This window comes from Oncorhynchus nerka, linkage group LG7 (genome assembly GCF_034236695.1).
Source record: "Oncorhynchus nerka isolate Pitt River linkage group LG7, Oner_Uvic_2.0, whole genome shotgun sequence".
Classification (NCBI taxonomy): Eukaryota; Metazoa; Chordata; class Actinopteri; order Salmoniformes; family Salmonidae; genus Oncorhynchus; species Oncorhynchus nerka.
The window spans coordinates 64,701,459-64,716,051 of NC_088402.1; the positions used below are offsets into that span (position 1 = coordinate 64,701,459).

The 14,593-nt window shown below is 40.0% G+C and overlaps 1 protein-coding gene across 2 annotated transcripts in view; it reads right to left on the reverse strand.

The window, feature by feature from the left end:
* cntn3a.1 (contactin 3a, tandem duplicate 1) overlaps positions 1-9,337 on the reverse strand; it is a 112,273-nt gene extending 102,936 nt beyond the window's left edge. Inside the window, exon 1 of one of the 2 annotated variants that reach the window (XM_029664530.2) lies at positions 9,023-9,337. The gene's annotated coding sequence lies outside the window, so the exon portion shown is untranslated. The remainder of the gene's footprint in view (positions 1-9,022) is intronic. The other variant, XM_029664528.2, reaches the window with a different exon arrangement.
* Between the last annotated feature and the right edge of the window lie 5,256 nt (positions 9,338-14,593).

The window sequence follows — 14,593 nt, forward strand, 5'->3', positions numbered from 1 at the left end:
AAAATGGTGGTTCTAAAATTTCCTGATTCATTCTTAAATTTGATTTGGTTGTTTACATTAACACATTGCTGCATAAACTGTAGTTAATGATCAGATGCACCGAAACATTAGGGGGTGTTAAGACATTTAATGGTGTTAAAGTGAGAGAGTTAAAGGGGCAAGCCCTGGCACTGATCTGATGAACAGAACTATGGTTGCAAGGACTGACCAGCCATATGATTCAATGTATAGTTTTAACCATGTTTTGAGGCTATACAGTGTTAGTTTACAATTACATAATTTACAAACAATGGATAAAGAAGTTTATATTTTAGGTTCTGATGGGGTATGAGAGAACTAAGCTCATGAGGCATTTATTAATTATATTCTTCAATAATCAATGGACACAGTACCAGTCAAACGTTTGGACACACTTTCTCTATTTTTTACTACTTTTTACATTGTAGAAGAATAGTGAAGACATCAAAACTATGAAATAACACATATGGAATCATATAGTAACCAAAAAGGTGTTAAACTAATCACTAAATTCTTCAAAGTAGCCACCCTTTGCCATGATGACAGCTTTTCACACTCTTGGCATTCTCTCAATCAGCTTCACCTGGAATGCTTTTCCAACAGTCTTGAAGGAAACCCCACATATGCTGAGCACGTGCTGGCTGCTCTTCCTTCACTCTGCTGTCCAACTCATCCCAAATCATCTCAATTAGTTTGATGTCGGGTGGTTGTGGAGGCCAAGTCATCTGATGCAGCACTCCATCACTGTCCTTGGTCAATAGCCCTTACACAGCTTGGAGGTGTGTTTTGGGTCATTGTCCTGTTGAAAAACAAATTATTGTCCCACTAAACGCAAACTAGATGGGATGGCGTATCTCTCTAGAATGCTGTGGTAGCGTGCCTTGAATTCTAAATAAATCACTGACAGTGTCACAAGCAAAGCACCCCCACACCCTCACACCTCCTCTTCCATGCTTCACCGTGGGAACCACACATGCGGAGATCATCCGTTCACCTACTCTGCATCTCACAAAACAACAGCGGTTGTTTTTCGGACTTATCAGACTAAAGGACAGTTTTCCACCAGTCTAATGTCCATTGCTCTTGTTTCTCGGCCCAAGCAAGTCTCTTCTTATTATTGGTGTCCTTTAGTAGTGGTTTCTTTGCAGCAATTTGACTATGAAGGCAAGATTAATGCAGTCTCCTCTGAACAGTCGATGTTGAGATGTGTCTGTTACTTGAACTCTGTGAAGCATTTATTTGGGCTGCGATCTGAGGTGCAGTTAACTCTAATGAACTTATCCTCGGCAGCAGAGGTAACTCTAGGTCTTCTTCTTCTGTGGCGGTCCTTATGAGAGCCAGTTTCCTCATAGCGCTTGATGGTTTTTGCAACTACACTAGAAGAAATTGTCCGGATTGACTGACCTTCATGACTTAAAATAATGATGGACTGTCGCTTCTCTTTGCTTATTTGAGCTGTTCTTGCCATAATATGGACTTGGTCTTTTACCAAATAGGGCTATCTTCTGTATACCACCCAAACCTTGTCACAACACAACTGATTGGCTTAAACGCATTAAAAAGGGAAGAAATTCCACAAATTAACTTTTAACAAGGCACACCTGTTAATTGAAATGCATTCCAGGTGACTACTTCATGAAGCTGGTTGAGAGAATGCCAAGCGTGTTCAAAGCTGTCATCAAGGCAAAGGGTGGCTCCATTGAAGAATCTCAAATATACATATATTTTCATTTGTTCAACAGTTTTATGGTTACTACATGATTCCATATGTGTTATTTCATAGTTTTGATGTCTTCACTATTATTCTACAATGTAGAAAATAGTAAAAATAAAGAAAAGATGTATCCCAAACTTTTGACTGGTACGGTATATATAATTTGGGTGAACTATCCCTTTAAAGCCATTTTAAAGTTTGACAAATAAATTCCGCTTAACATTTTATGTTACACTTTTACACAGAATTATACACACTATATCTATACTTGGCTTGGGGCTAATTGTTGCCTTGCTTTTATATTTCAACTCCCACTCATACCATCTTCGCCATAACTTGTTGATGTGGGGTGATTCCTCACAACACTAGAACAAAAAAAGACCATGTTGTTTTTGGCTTTCATTACATTTTATCCATAGAAGGATACTTTAGAGGAAGGATTATGGAAATATATTTGACATTTGTAAATTAATAATTTGAGATTACTTTATTGAAGTTGGAACATTTGAAACATTTTGGCCTCCTTGTTTCATCTGTAGGTGCTACAAAGCAAAATTGTGTGTCATATGAAACTTTAACGCTAGCTCTGTAATATGAGTGGTATTGATTTAAATTACAGTTTTCTTACATTAATTTATGAATATAGAAAATATAAGCATTTTAAATTGGCTAATATTTCTGTATATCGTTGAACATACTATACTCTCCGATATACTTTACAGGCATATCAAAGTTCCAGAGTGGGATATCTTCTGGTTTTAAACTTGAAACATGATGGAGTCTTAAAGGAGGCCTCGGTAAGGTCAAAGTGTCACCAATATTCCAACTTTAATAAATTATTTCTCGATTAAGGTTCAAGATACAAATGTCAAATATATGTCACCAATGGTCACCATAGCATCACCCACCTGTAGCACGCGCTCCAGCAGGTATATCTCTCTGGTCACCCCCAAAACCAATTCTTCCTTTGGCCGCCTCTCCTTCCAGTTCTCTGCTGCCAATGACTGGAACGAACTACAAAAATCTCTGAAACTGGAAACACTTATCTCCCTCACTAGCTTTTTAAGCACCAGCTGTCAGAGCAGCTCACAGATTACTGCACCTGTACATAGCCCACCTATAATTTAGCCCAAACAACTACCTCTTTCCCTACTGTATTTATTTATTTCATTTATTTATTTTGCTCCTTTGCACCCCATTATTTTTATTTCTACTTTGCACATTCTTCCACTGCAAATCTACCATTCCAGTGTTTTACTTGCTATATTGTATTTACTTTGCCACCATGGCCTTTTTTTGCCTTTACCTCCCTTATCTCACCTCATTTTCTCACATCGTATATAGACTTGTTTATACTGTATTATTGACTGTATGTTTGTTTTACTCCATGTGTAACTCTGTGTCGTTGTATGTGTCGAACTGCTTTGCTTTATCTTGGCCAGGTCACAGTTGTAAATGAGAACTTGTTCTCAACTTGCCTACCTGGTTAAATAAAGGTGAAATAAACAATCCTTCCTCCAAAGGACCCTTGTATGGATGAAATGACGTGAAAATTCAAAAAATCATGGTCTTTTTTGTTCTAGTGTGATGTGGAATCACCCTATGACTAAATCAAATTCAAAATGGTCACTGCTCATGTCTATTCTGACCCTTTGAGAAAGTTCCTTTGATAGCTATGGCTGTTAGGATACCGTATCTGTACAACATGCAATGGATGCAAAACATTTGAATCGCAGGTTGCAGTGTTTAGTTCCATTGCCGTGATAAGACGCAGTTGCAATAAGCTTATCTGCACAGTTTGTGCAAGTGAAGGATAAATAACCTGCAAAAAGCCTTCAAAGGGAAATCATACAGCACATCTCATATGTTCTCTTCCCCTGCTACAGGTTCAGTCCTGTGTCATCCCGACATGGAGCATAATCGATCACAGGACACGGTGGCTAATGAAACCGAACATGTAGCCATCTCTGTTTTCTCTAATGATGGTAAATGTCTATCCATTAAATTCCCATACTGTACAGCCCTGGCTGTGTCTCTAGGAAATTGTGACGCATTTTGTGATTAAAACCCTGTGGATATAAATTACCAAATGTTGACAGTTTGGAAGCAGAACAGTAGTGGTGTGTGGGTAAAATCACAAGGCCAGACCAGAAAAAAGGCATATTACAACCTATGTGTTGTGATAATGGCTTTGTTTTCTCTATAACCTGTTAGTTCATATACTTTGACACTGTGATATATAGGCCTAAGGCCGAGACAATAAGAAGACACAGCGGCAGAATAAATTCAACCGCACATTTGTTTCTTTACAAAACCGGAGAGCAACATCTGTCTGGTGAAGTGCACAAAACATTGCATGTAACAAACAGTTACATGACCTACAGCATGGTCAAGCAAGGTACTGTTTTCAACAGTTTTGGACTACAAAACAACTATTGATTTAGAACCACGGAGAGTTACCGCCGGTCGCAAAGAAAACAGGAGATACCTCCACTATTCCAGAACCATTTCAACTTCAACATTTCAACATAATTGAATCGCCTATGCTTAGTCTAATACAGTGATAACTAAAAGACACCAAAAACGATTTAGTCCAATCAACGTAAGCTAAAAATGATGTCACTGTCCATGGGACTGATTTTTGTGTATGTATTTGTGTGTGTGTGTGCGTGCGTGTGTGCAAGTAGAACAAACATGTTGACTTCCCCACTTGAAGAGAAACAACAATGCCATCCTCCTATTTCATGTTGCCTAAATGGTCTATTACTCTATCTTACAGTACAAGCTTTGAGTTTTTGTTGACCTAGGCTCCCAGGCTAAAATACTTAGACTAACTTCCTTTCATGGGAACTGATGCGCCAGGACAGCTTGTTAACATTAGCATACTACATCTAGCTCATGTAACTTTCATCCTCTCAGACCAGGGGCATAATGTATGAATTTATGGTTGGATCAGAATTGCTGTTATAATCATTGGCCATTATGGAGAATTAAGTAAAACCACAAGTCCAAATCCCTATCTCCATCCATGGCTAAATTACGAAAGGGATGATTTTAGCTAGCTAGCTAGCCACCGGAAAACAACAACAAAACGAGATGCAACAATTCAAGTTTTTTTCTGTCAATAATGACGTTTGGCTTGTGATGTGATTGGTCTGAAGCCAAATTCAAACTGGCGTCCCTTGACACTTTCTTTTGGCGCGCCAGGACCATTCAAAACTGAGCTCACTCAGTTTAGCTCAATGCTGATTGCTCGCTGGCTTCCCTTGCATTCAATGCTACGGGGGGGGGCAACAATGTCATACTCTTGCTGACCAGACAGCATCAGATAGATACGCTACACATACTGAGACAAAGGGGCACTGTTTCGTTCACTTGGATGCTTTCTCCAGTGAGATACAATCAGCCTCTTGAAGGACATTTATGAAACACAGAGAGACGAAAGATAAAATATTTTGTATGGTTTTTTCATTTTTTCATGGTACGTATTTTGGGGAAGCCTGGCTTCCCTTGGCATCCATGAATACACACCACTGAAGCAGAGGAGGACATGCTGTAAATAGGCTTACAGGTTGTTGTTTTTTGACCTGGTGATCTTATAGTTCCATTTTATTATGGGTATGTTTCAATCCAAATTGACAGATTTAGATTGAGGTTTAAGGGATTATTTACATCAAAAAGTTAGGGTCAGATGTTTCATGCCTCAAAAGTGTCTTTAATTCAAGTCCAATTCCTATTCTACAACATATGTTGTACTGTAGATCTCACTAAATTAAGAAGTCTGAAGGCCTCAAACCCAAATTAATGAAAAAGTTTGGCACCATTTAATCAGTTGGAATTAGATGGTGGCAATCCTTCCCATTCGTTTGGTATTTGAGCCTGTAAATTCATCCTATTGCATCGTGGGATCTACAGTTGGATGTACACAGCAGATGTTATGGCTGATTAACTTTATACCACTTTTCAGGAATTAAGAAAATCTGACTTTGGTCTGCAACTACCCCTTTAAATAGCAAAAGATCAAAGACAGAGAAAATTGTCATGTTCCCAAGCTCAGACATTGCATGCATCAACCAATGGTTGGGTTACATGTCATTGACTCTGCCGTCGGGCACCAGATTGCTATAAAATATGATGTGGTTAGCTAATACGTAAAATACCAATCCAGGCTTTGCAAGATCTGGTAGCAATGTCTGAGCAGGGGAACACGACCAATGACTGTTGATGGTAGCCATACTCTCAGGCTACAGCGATGGCAGTTGATTTGACCCCTCACCACCCACATTCTCCAATACTATACATTTTTCAAGAGAAATTTATTAATAGAACAGTACTCCTGCTCCTTACTGTCGAGGAGTCCAGATGACAATATTCACACTAAAATGCATGAGCACTCCCCCCAAGCTCTGAATCATGAATGAGACATACTCCCACACTCCTCAGTACAGACAAGACCAGGAAAAATAGAATACGATGCTGCATCTTTAATCACTCAGGCCTTGACTTCACTTGATCCACAGACACCATCTCTATTTCATTCCTAGTCTGCAAGGCTCATTTGACTGCTCCAAGTGCCTTCCCGTCATTTAAAATACATTTTCTGATGGGGCTCAAGTTAAGACAAGTGGTAGAGAGGGACAGAATATTTCCACCGATCCTCTGTCCTTTGATTCAACTCTAATGGGAATTCAAGATTAACGAGACTACTGCAAGAAAGAGTTGAGCGCTGGCCGTAGTTACATTATGGCATCATACCAATTACAGTATATATGAATGGACAAAGCCATTGATCACATGACACGCAATAGTGCATTGAAGCCAAATGAACTCAGTTAATTAAGGTGGCGTCTCATGGAGACAAACATGAGCAGTTTGAGCTACTCCAAGAAGTGTTGGAGGCTAGCTCAATGCTGCCGCCTCTCATTGAGTAACTCAAGGTGAAGGGCTGACCGTGGTACTGCAGGCTGCTATTAGCAACTAAATTATCCATTAAACTTCTTCTGTCTGAGATGTAAAAAATAATGGGTGCAAGGACATACATCTGGTGTATTAGAAGCAATTATTGGTACACAGATTGTCTTCTAAAAATGTTTTTATTTACCCAAAGATTGACCACAAAGATTGACATTTTTCCATTCACTATAATGGTGGATCCTCTTTCTGCTAACAATGCCTGCAGTACCGCGGTCAAACTTGAACCTCTGTGGCTTCAATGGAAGAGGGCAGTCGTTCTCCCCTGCATCATACAATTAAGACACTATGTCAATGTGTCCTATCAGTTCTTTCTTCCCCACAAATGGTATAACTTGGGGGTTGAAAATGTGCCAAGATATTCCCTTGCCAAAAAAAACCACCTTTAAAAGCGGCACTAGACAAAAGACTAATGGTGTTTTGATCGAAGCACAACCCGCAGGCATGACATAATATATACCAGCTTCTCTGTTCTTCCAGACCCCACCAGGGGCGCTCAGAGTGCACTCGTACTGCCTCCCATGTGACATAAGCAAATCATCTAAATATGTCAAAGGGTTCCCCATGCACCATGTCAATCTTGAAGCTACAATATAAACCATATGGAATTCCCATTTTCCCAGAAGCCCAGTTATAATGGCTAAGCTCAAGCAGAGTAAAAAAAACTTTGCAATTGATCACCATACTATGACCACTGCTCAGTGTTGAAACCTTATTAGTACATGGGTAACCAAGTAAACCAACTGAACTTGCTACACTATCAAATACATGAAGCTCTACTGATTTAGTACAGTCAATGGCTATGTCTACATACACAATTGTAGATCCTACAATTGTGTTGCATTGAGATCAGATACTTTCAGAAGTGTTGACGATTCCCTTTTTGCACAATTTAAGCAGTCTGCAATTCGAAAGACAACATACTGGGGTCTCCCGCCACTTGTTTTGGTATACAGGGATGTGGTTAGTGAAATGTAACTATACTCAAATTGAAAGACAGTGCTTTAGATGCAATGACTGACTATGTACTGGACTGTCAGAGTTAATTCCAACCAATAACAGAATATTTAAGTGTATTGTAAACACAATCAATGAAACATATGACTTAAGTTAATCATATGCAAATTAACTTGGACAATATGACCACACAATCAAGGTGGTGCAGGTTTGCTGTCAAGAACCCAAGGTGGCATTCTGCACTATCCCAGCCATTAGTACCACTCACAGCAGGCTCCATGTGAACTACAATCCCGATGCCTTGTTTGAACGTTTAGAAACGTGAATAATCCTCGTTTGCGATACGGTTTTGGACACTTAAGAGCCGGTCTGAACATGTTTGTGCAATAGTTTTGGAAACATAAGGACCTTATATTTCATATCAACGGGACATAATAATAATAAAATGTTACATTACTACACACCTTTATAAGGTTAGGGTTCCCACACGGCCATATTTCCATGTTACAGCGCCTGTTTACAGAAGACAGACTGAAGACAGAGGTGACCACCTTGGTTAATTAGCGTGCTCAGAACAACTCTGTGTAACAGAGGGGAAAGGATGCCCTACAAGTATTCTAACTGAAAAATATGTTCGTCTGCAAATGTGTTAAAACCAGTTAATGTTAAGTGTATATTTTGTATTTGTGAAATTATGTTGATGTGAAAGTAGAGACCTCTTAACAACCCCCGGCAAAAGATACCTTTGTGAATAGAGTTAGCTAGAGTCCTTGACTGACGAGCGCTCTGTAGCCTACAATCATTGAAAGGGTGACAGATGTGATTGGAATAATTCCAATCCCCTGTTGCTCACTGCTTGTCTTGGCAAATTAGTTCCACTGGTGGTTTACATGAGGTATAATTGATAGGGTGGAAATGTATAAATTGAAAATTACAATCTTGCTGGTACTTTCGTCTTTGAGATCATATGGGCATAGGCTATAAGAACATGTATTCTAAAATATTAGGCTTATTGGAAATATTCAATTTTTTAGGTTAAATTGAATTTACAGTAGGCTAAACTGTAAGTTTGTTATTAAAATAAATAATTTAAGAGAGACAAACATTAACCAAATTAAATGCAGACAATTAATCAGACTGTGAAGTGCAACAAAAAAAAACAGACGATAGCGGACACCTGCAAATGCAGAGTAATAACACACAGAATTCAACTACCAAGAAGCATACAGTGACAACGTACTGTATGCCTACTTTGATCCCATGATTGATATTGGTCATATCAACTAAAACTGTATTCATTCTGCTTAAAAAACATTTAATAAAAATCATAACTACAGCAACAACACAAATGTTATGGGTTACCTGTCTATAATTCCTGCAATTTTTAACGATGCTTATCCTTTGCCCGATATCCATGTTAAACCACGCATTCCTCTTCTCTCCAGTGTCAGTGATAGACACGTAGTTTTTGAGTTACTCACTTGGCTCTGAAAGTAGTCAACTGAGAACACATTTCAGTCGGATATATGTTTTCTTGTTCCAAATAAATACAATAGGTTTACTCAAAACGATATAATCCACTTCAAATCTTAACCATGGCGCGCGCTCAACCGAGGTTGACTGGCACTTGGTGTAGGCTACCACATCCACGGCTGTCAAATTCATTTGAGGCACAGCAGAAGCTTCGCTTTGTGCCACAGCGGGACACCAAACCGACCAGCTAAACAGTAAGGGATTTTCAGGATTTCATACGCAATTTATTAATTATTTAACAACCAACGAGAGGGGACGTGGAGTGCTTAGCCTACTGGTCGCCACAGAGAAGCAACAGAAAGTCACTGTTTTGGCCATGGTAGCCTATGGAGGGGTTTATGTACTCACCCACTGCGGTTTTTACACGAAATGTTCATTGTGAACCACTCCTCGGGAATGACAAAGTTGATGCTGCTGGCACTGGCAGTGTGAGCTGTACAGAGAATTTTGCTTAAGCACTACAGATACACTCCATATCTGTGGACACATTTTATCTGTTGGTGAACAATTACATAATTTTAGAGGTAATCTGGGATTGGTACCTGCATTTTTTAAAACGTTTAAATGATATGTTTTCTTTAAGAATAGGGTAAAATGGGATAATTCACATTTAAAAGCTAAAGTCTAGACATCGTATTCTAATTAAATAAATATAATATTGAAACAAAATGTCATCGCACAAAACACCAGTCTCAATGTCAACAGTGAAGAGGCGACTCTGGGATGCTGGCCTTCTAGGCAGAGTACCTCTTTTGCCCATCTTAATGTTTTCTTTTTATTGGCCAGTCTAAGATGTGTCTTTTTCTTTACAGCTCGGCCTAGAAGGCCAGCATCTCGGAGTCGCCTCTTCACTGTTGACGTTGAGACTGTTGTTTGGCGGGTACTATTTAATGAAGCTGCCAGTTGAGGACTTGTAAGGCGTCTGTTTCTCAAACTAGATGTACTTGTCCTCTTGCTCAGTTGTGCACCGGGGCCTCCCACTCCTCTTTCTATTCTGGTTAGGGCCAGTTTGCGCTGTTCTGTCAAGGGAGTAGTACACTGCGTTGTACGAGATCTTCAGTTTCTTGGCAATTTCTCACATGGAATAGCCATAATTTCTCAGAACAAGAATAGATGGACGAGTTTCAGAAGAAAGTCCTTTGTTTCTGGCCATTTTGAGCCTGTAAACAAACCCACAAATGCTGATGCTCCAGATACTCAATTAGTCTAAAGAAGGCCAGTTTTATTGCTTCTTTAATCAGGACAACAGTTTTCAGCTGTACTAACATAATTGCAAAAGCATCTTCTAATGATCAATTAGCCTTTTAAAATTATAAACTTGAATTAGCTAACGCAACGTGCCATTGGAACACAGGAGTGATGGTTGCTGATAATGAGCCTCTGTATGCCTATGTAGATATTCCATAAAGAATCTGTCATTTCCAGCTACAATAGGCATTTACAACATTAACAATGTCTACGCTGTATTTCTGATCAATTTGATGATATTTTAATGGACAAAAAAAATTGCTTTTCTTTCAAAAACAAGGACATTTCTAAGTCACCCCAAACTTTTGAACAGTAGTGTATATACGGTTGAAGTCGGAAGTTTACATACACCTTAGCCAAATACATTTAAACTCAGTTTTTCACAATTCCTGACATTTAATCCAAGTTAAAATTCCCTGTGTTAGGTCAGTTAGGATCACCACTTTACTTTAAGAATGTAAAATGTCAGAATAATAGTAGAGAGAATGATTTCTTTCAGCTTTTATTTCTTTCATCACATTCCCAGAGGGTCAGAAGTTTACATACACTCAATTAGTATTTGGTAGCATTGCCTTTAAATTGTTTAACTTGGGTCAAACGTTTCGGGTAGCCTTTCACAACTTTCACAAGCTTTCCACAGTAAGTTGGGTGAATTTCGGCCCATTCCTCCTGACAGAGCTGGTGTAACTGAGTTAGGTTTGTAGGCCTCCTTGCTCGCACATGCTTTTTCATTTCTGCCCACACATTTTCTATAGGAGTGAGGTCAGAGCTTTGTGATTGCCACTCCAATACATTTGATGGCCACTCCAGTACTTTGTTGTCCTTAGGCCATTTTGCCAGAACTTTGGAAGTATGCTTGGGGTCATTGTTCATTTGGAAGACCCATTTGCGACCAAGCTTTAACTTCCTGCATGATGTCTTGAGATGTTGCTTCAATATATCCACATAATTTTCCTGCCTCATGATGCCATCTATTTTGTGAAGTGCACCAGTCCCTCCTGCAACAAAGCACCCCCACAACAGTTGTATTCTTGTTTCATCAGACCAGAGGACGTTTTCCAAAAAGTACAATCTTTGTCCCCATGTGTAGTTTCTAACCGTAGTCTGGCTATTTCGGAGCAGTGGCTTCTTCCTTGCGGAGCGGCCTTTCAGGTTATGTTGATATAGGACTCGTTTTACTGTGGATATAGATACTTTTGTACCTGTTTCCTCCAGCATCTTCACAAGGTCCATTGCTGTTGTTCTGGGATTGATTTGCACTTTTCGCAACAAAGTACGTTTATCTCTAGGAGACCGAACGCGGCTCCTTCCTGAGCGGTATGACGGCTGTGTGGTCCCACGGTGTTTATAGTTGCATACTATTGTTTGTAAAGATGAATGTGGAACCTTAAGGCATTTGGAAAAGTGACTTGTGTCATGCACAAAGTAGATGTCCTAACCGAATTGACAAAACTATAATTTGTTAACTTCTTGGTGACAGGGGGGCAGTATTAAGTAGCTTGGATGAATAAGGTGCCCAGAGTAAACTGCCTGTAACTCTATCCCAGATGCTAATATATGCACAGTATTAGTAGTATTGGATAGAAAGACTCTGAAGCTTCTAAAACTGCTTTGTGATGGCCACTCCAATACCTTGACTTTGTTGTCCTTAAGCCATTTTGCCACAACTTTGAAAGTATGCTTGGGGTCATTGTTTATTTGGAAGACCCATTTGCGACCAAGCTTTAACTTCCTGACTGATGTCTTGAGATGTTGCTTCAATATATCCACCTAATTGTCCTTCCACATGATGCCATCTATTTTGTGAAGTGCACCAGCCCTCCTGCAGCAAAGCACCCCCACAACATGATGCTGCCACCCCCGTCCTTCATGGTTGGGATGGTGTTCTTTGGCAATCAAGCAGTCCCCTTTTTCCTCCAAACATAACGATGGTCAACGATGGTCATTATGGCCAAACAGTTCTATTTTTGTTTCATTAGAGCAGAGGACATTTCTCCAAAAAGTACCATCTTTGTCCCAATGTGCAGTTGCAAACTGTAGTCTGGCTTTTTTACGGCGGTTTTGGAGCCGTGGCTTCTTCAATGCTGAGCGGCCTTTCAGGTTATGTCGATATAGGACTTGTTTTACTGTGGATATAGATACTTTTGTACCTGTTTCCTCCAGCATCTTCACAAGGTCCTTTGCTGTTGTTCTGGGATTGATTTGCACTTTTTGTACCTAGTACATTCATCTCTAGGAGACAGAACGCGTCTCTTTCCTGAGCGATCTGGCAGCTGCGTGGGTCCATGGTGTTTATACTTGCGTACTATTGTTTGTACAGACGAACGTGGAATTGCGATACACTAAATTATAAGTGAAATAATCTGTCTGTAAACAATTGTTGGGAAAATTACTTGTATCATGCACAAAGTAGATGTCCTAACCGTCCGACCCTTTGCTAAGAGACTTGAAATTGAGCATCCTGTTTCCGTTGATCATCCTTGATGTAACGGGATTTGTCCTCCTCTGACGAGGAGTATGGGAGATCGGACCAATGCACAGCGTGGTACGTGTTTGTCATGTTTTAATGAACAAAATCACTGAAAACGAAAATACAAAATAACAAATTGAAAGACAGAAACGAAAAAACGAAACAGTTCTGTGTGGAACACACAGACACAGAAAACAATCTCCCACGAAACATTGGTGGGAAAAGGCTACCTAAGTATGATTCTCAATCAGAGACAACTAACGACACCTGCCTCTGATTGAGAACCATACCAGGCCGAACGCAAAATAAAACATAGAAAAACAAACATAGACTACCCACCCCAACTCACGCTCTGACCATACTAAAACAAAAACAAAGGAACTAAGGTCAGAACGTGACACTTGAGATGTTTCTACAACTTGATTGTGTCCACCTGTGGTAAATTCAATTGACTGGACATGAGATCAAAGGAATTGTCCGTAGAGCTCCAGACATGATTGTGTCGAGGCACAGATCTGGGGAAGGGTACCAAAAAATGTCTGCAGCATTGAAGGTCCTCCAGAGTTTCTTTGTGGAGAATTGAGAACCTTCCAGAAGGACAACCATCTGCAGCACCACGAATTAGGCCTTTATGGGAGAGTCGCCAGACGGAAGCCACTCCTCAGTAAAAGGCACATGACAGCCCGCTTGGAGTTTGCCAAAAGGTACCTAAAGACTCTCAGACCATGAGAAACAAGATTCTCTGGTCTGATGAAACCAATATTGAACTCTTTGACCTGAATGCCAAGCATCACGTATGACGGAAACATGGCACCATCCCTACGGTGAAGGATGGTGGTGGCAGCATCATGCTGTGGGGATATTTTTCAGTGGCAGGGACTTGTAGACTAATCAGGATCGAGGGAAACATTAATGGAGCAAAGTACAGAGAGATCCTTGATGAAAACCTGCTCCAGAGTGCTCAGGACCTCAGACTGGGGCCAAGGTTCACCTTTCAACAGGAAAACAGTCCTAAACACACAACCAAGACCACGAAGGAGTGAATTCGGGACACATCTCTGAATGTCCTTGAGTGGCCCAGCCAGAGCCCGGACTTGAACTCGATAGAACATCTCTGGAGAGACCTGAAAATAGCTGCGCACCGACACTCCCCATCCAACCTGACAGAGCTTGAGAGGATCTGCATTGAAGAATGGGAAAAACTCCTCAAACACAGGTGTGACAAGATTGTAGCGTCATACTCAAGAACACTCGAGGCTGTCATCGCTTCCAAAGTACTGAGTAAATGGTCTGAATACTTATGTAAATATTTGTTGATTTTTTTGAATACATTTTTTAAAAAATTCTACAAACCAGTTTTTGATTTCTCATTATGGGGTATTTTGTGTCGATTGGTGAAAAAATTTTTAATCTATTTTAGAATAAGTCTGTAACGTAACAAAATGTGGAAAAAGTCAAGGGTTCTGAATACTTTCCGAGGGGTTATGTTACTCCATCAGAACCCCTAAATATAATCTTGTTTACTTAATTGTGTCACGCCTTGGTCAATATGTTTTGTGGTTTCGTTATATATTTTGGTCAGGCCAGGGTGTGACATGGGTTATGTGTTTGGGTTCGTATTGGGGTTTTATTAGCATTGGGATTGTGTATGATTAGGGGTGTGTCTAGTTAGGCTTGGCTGC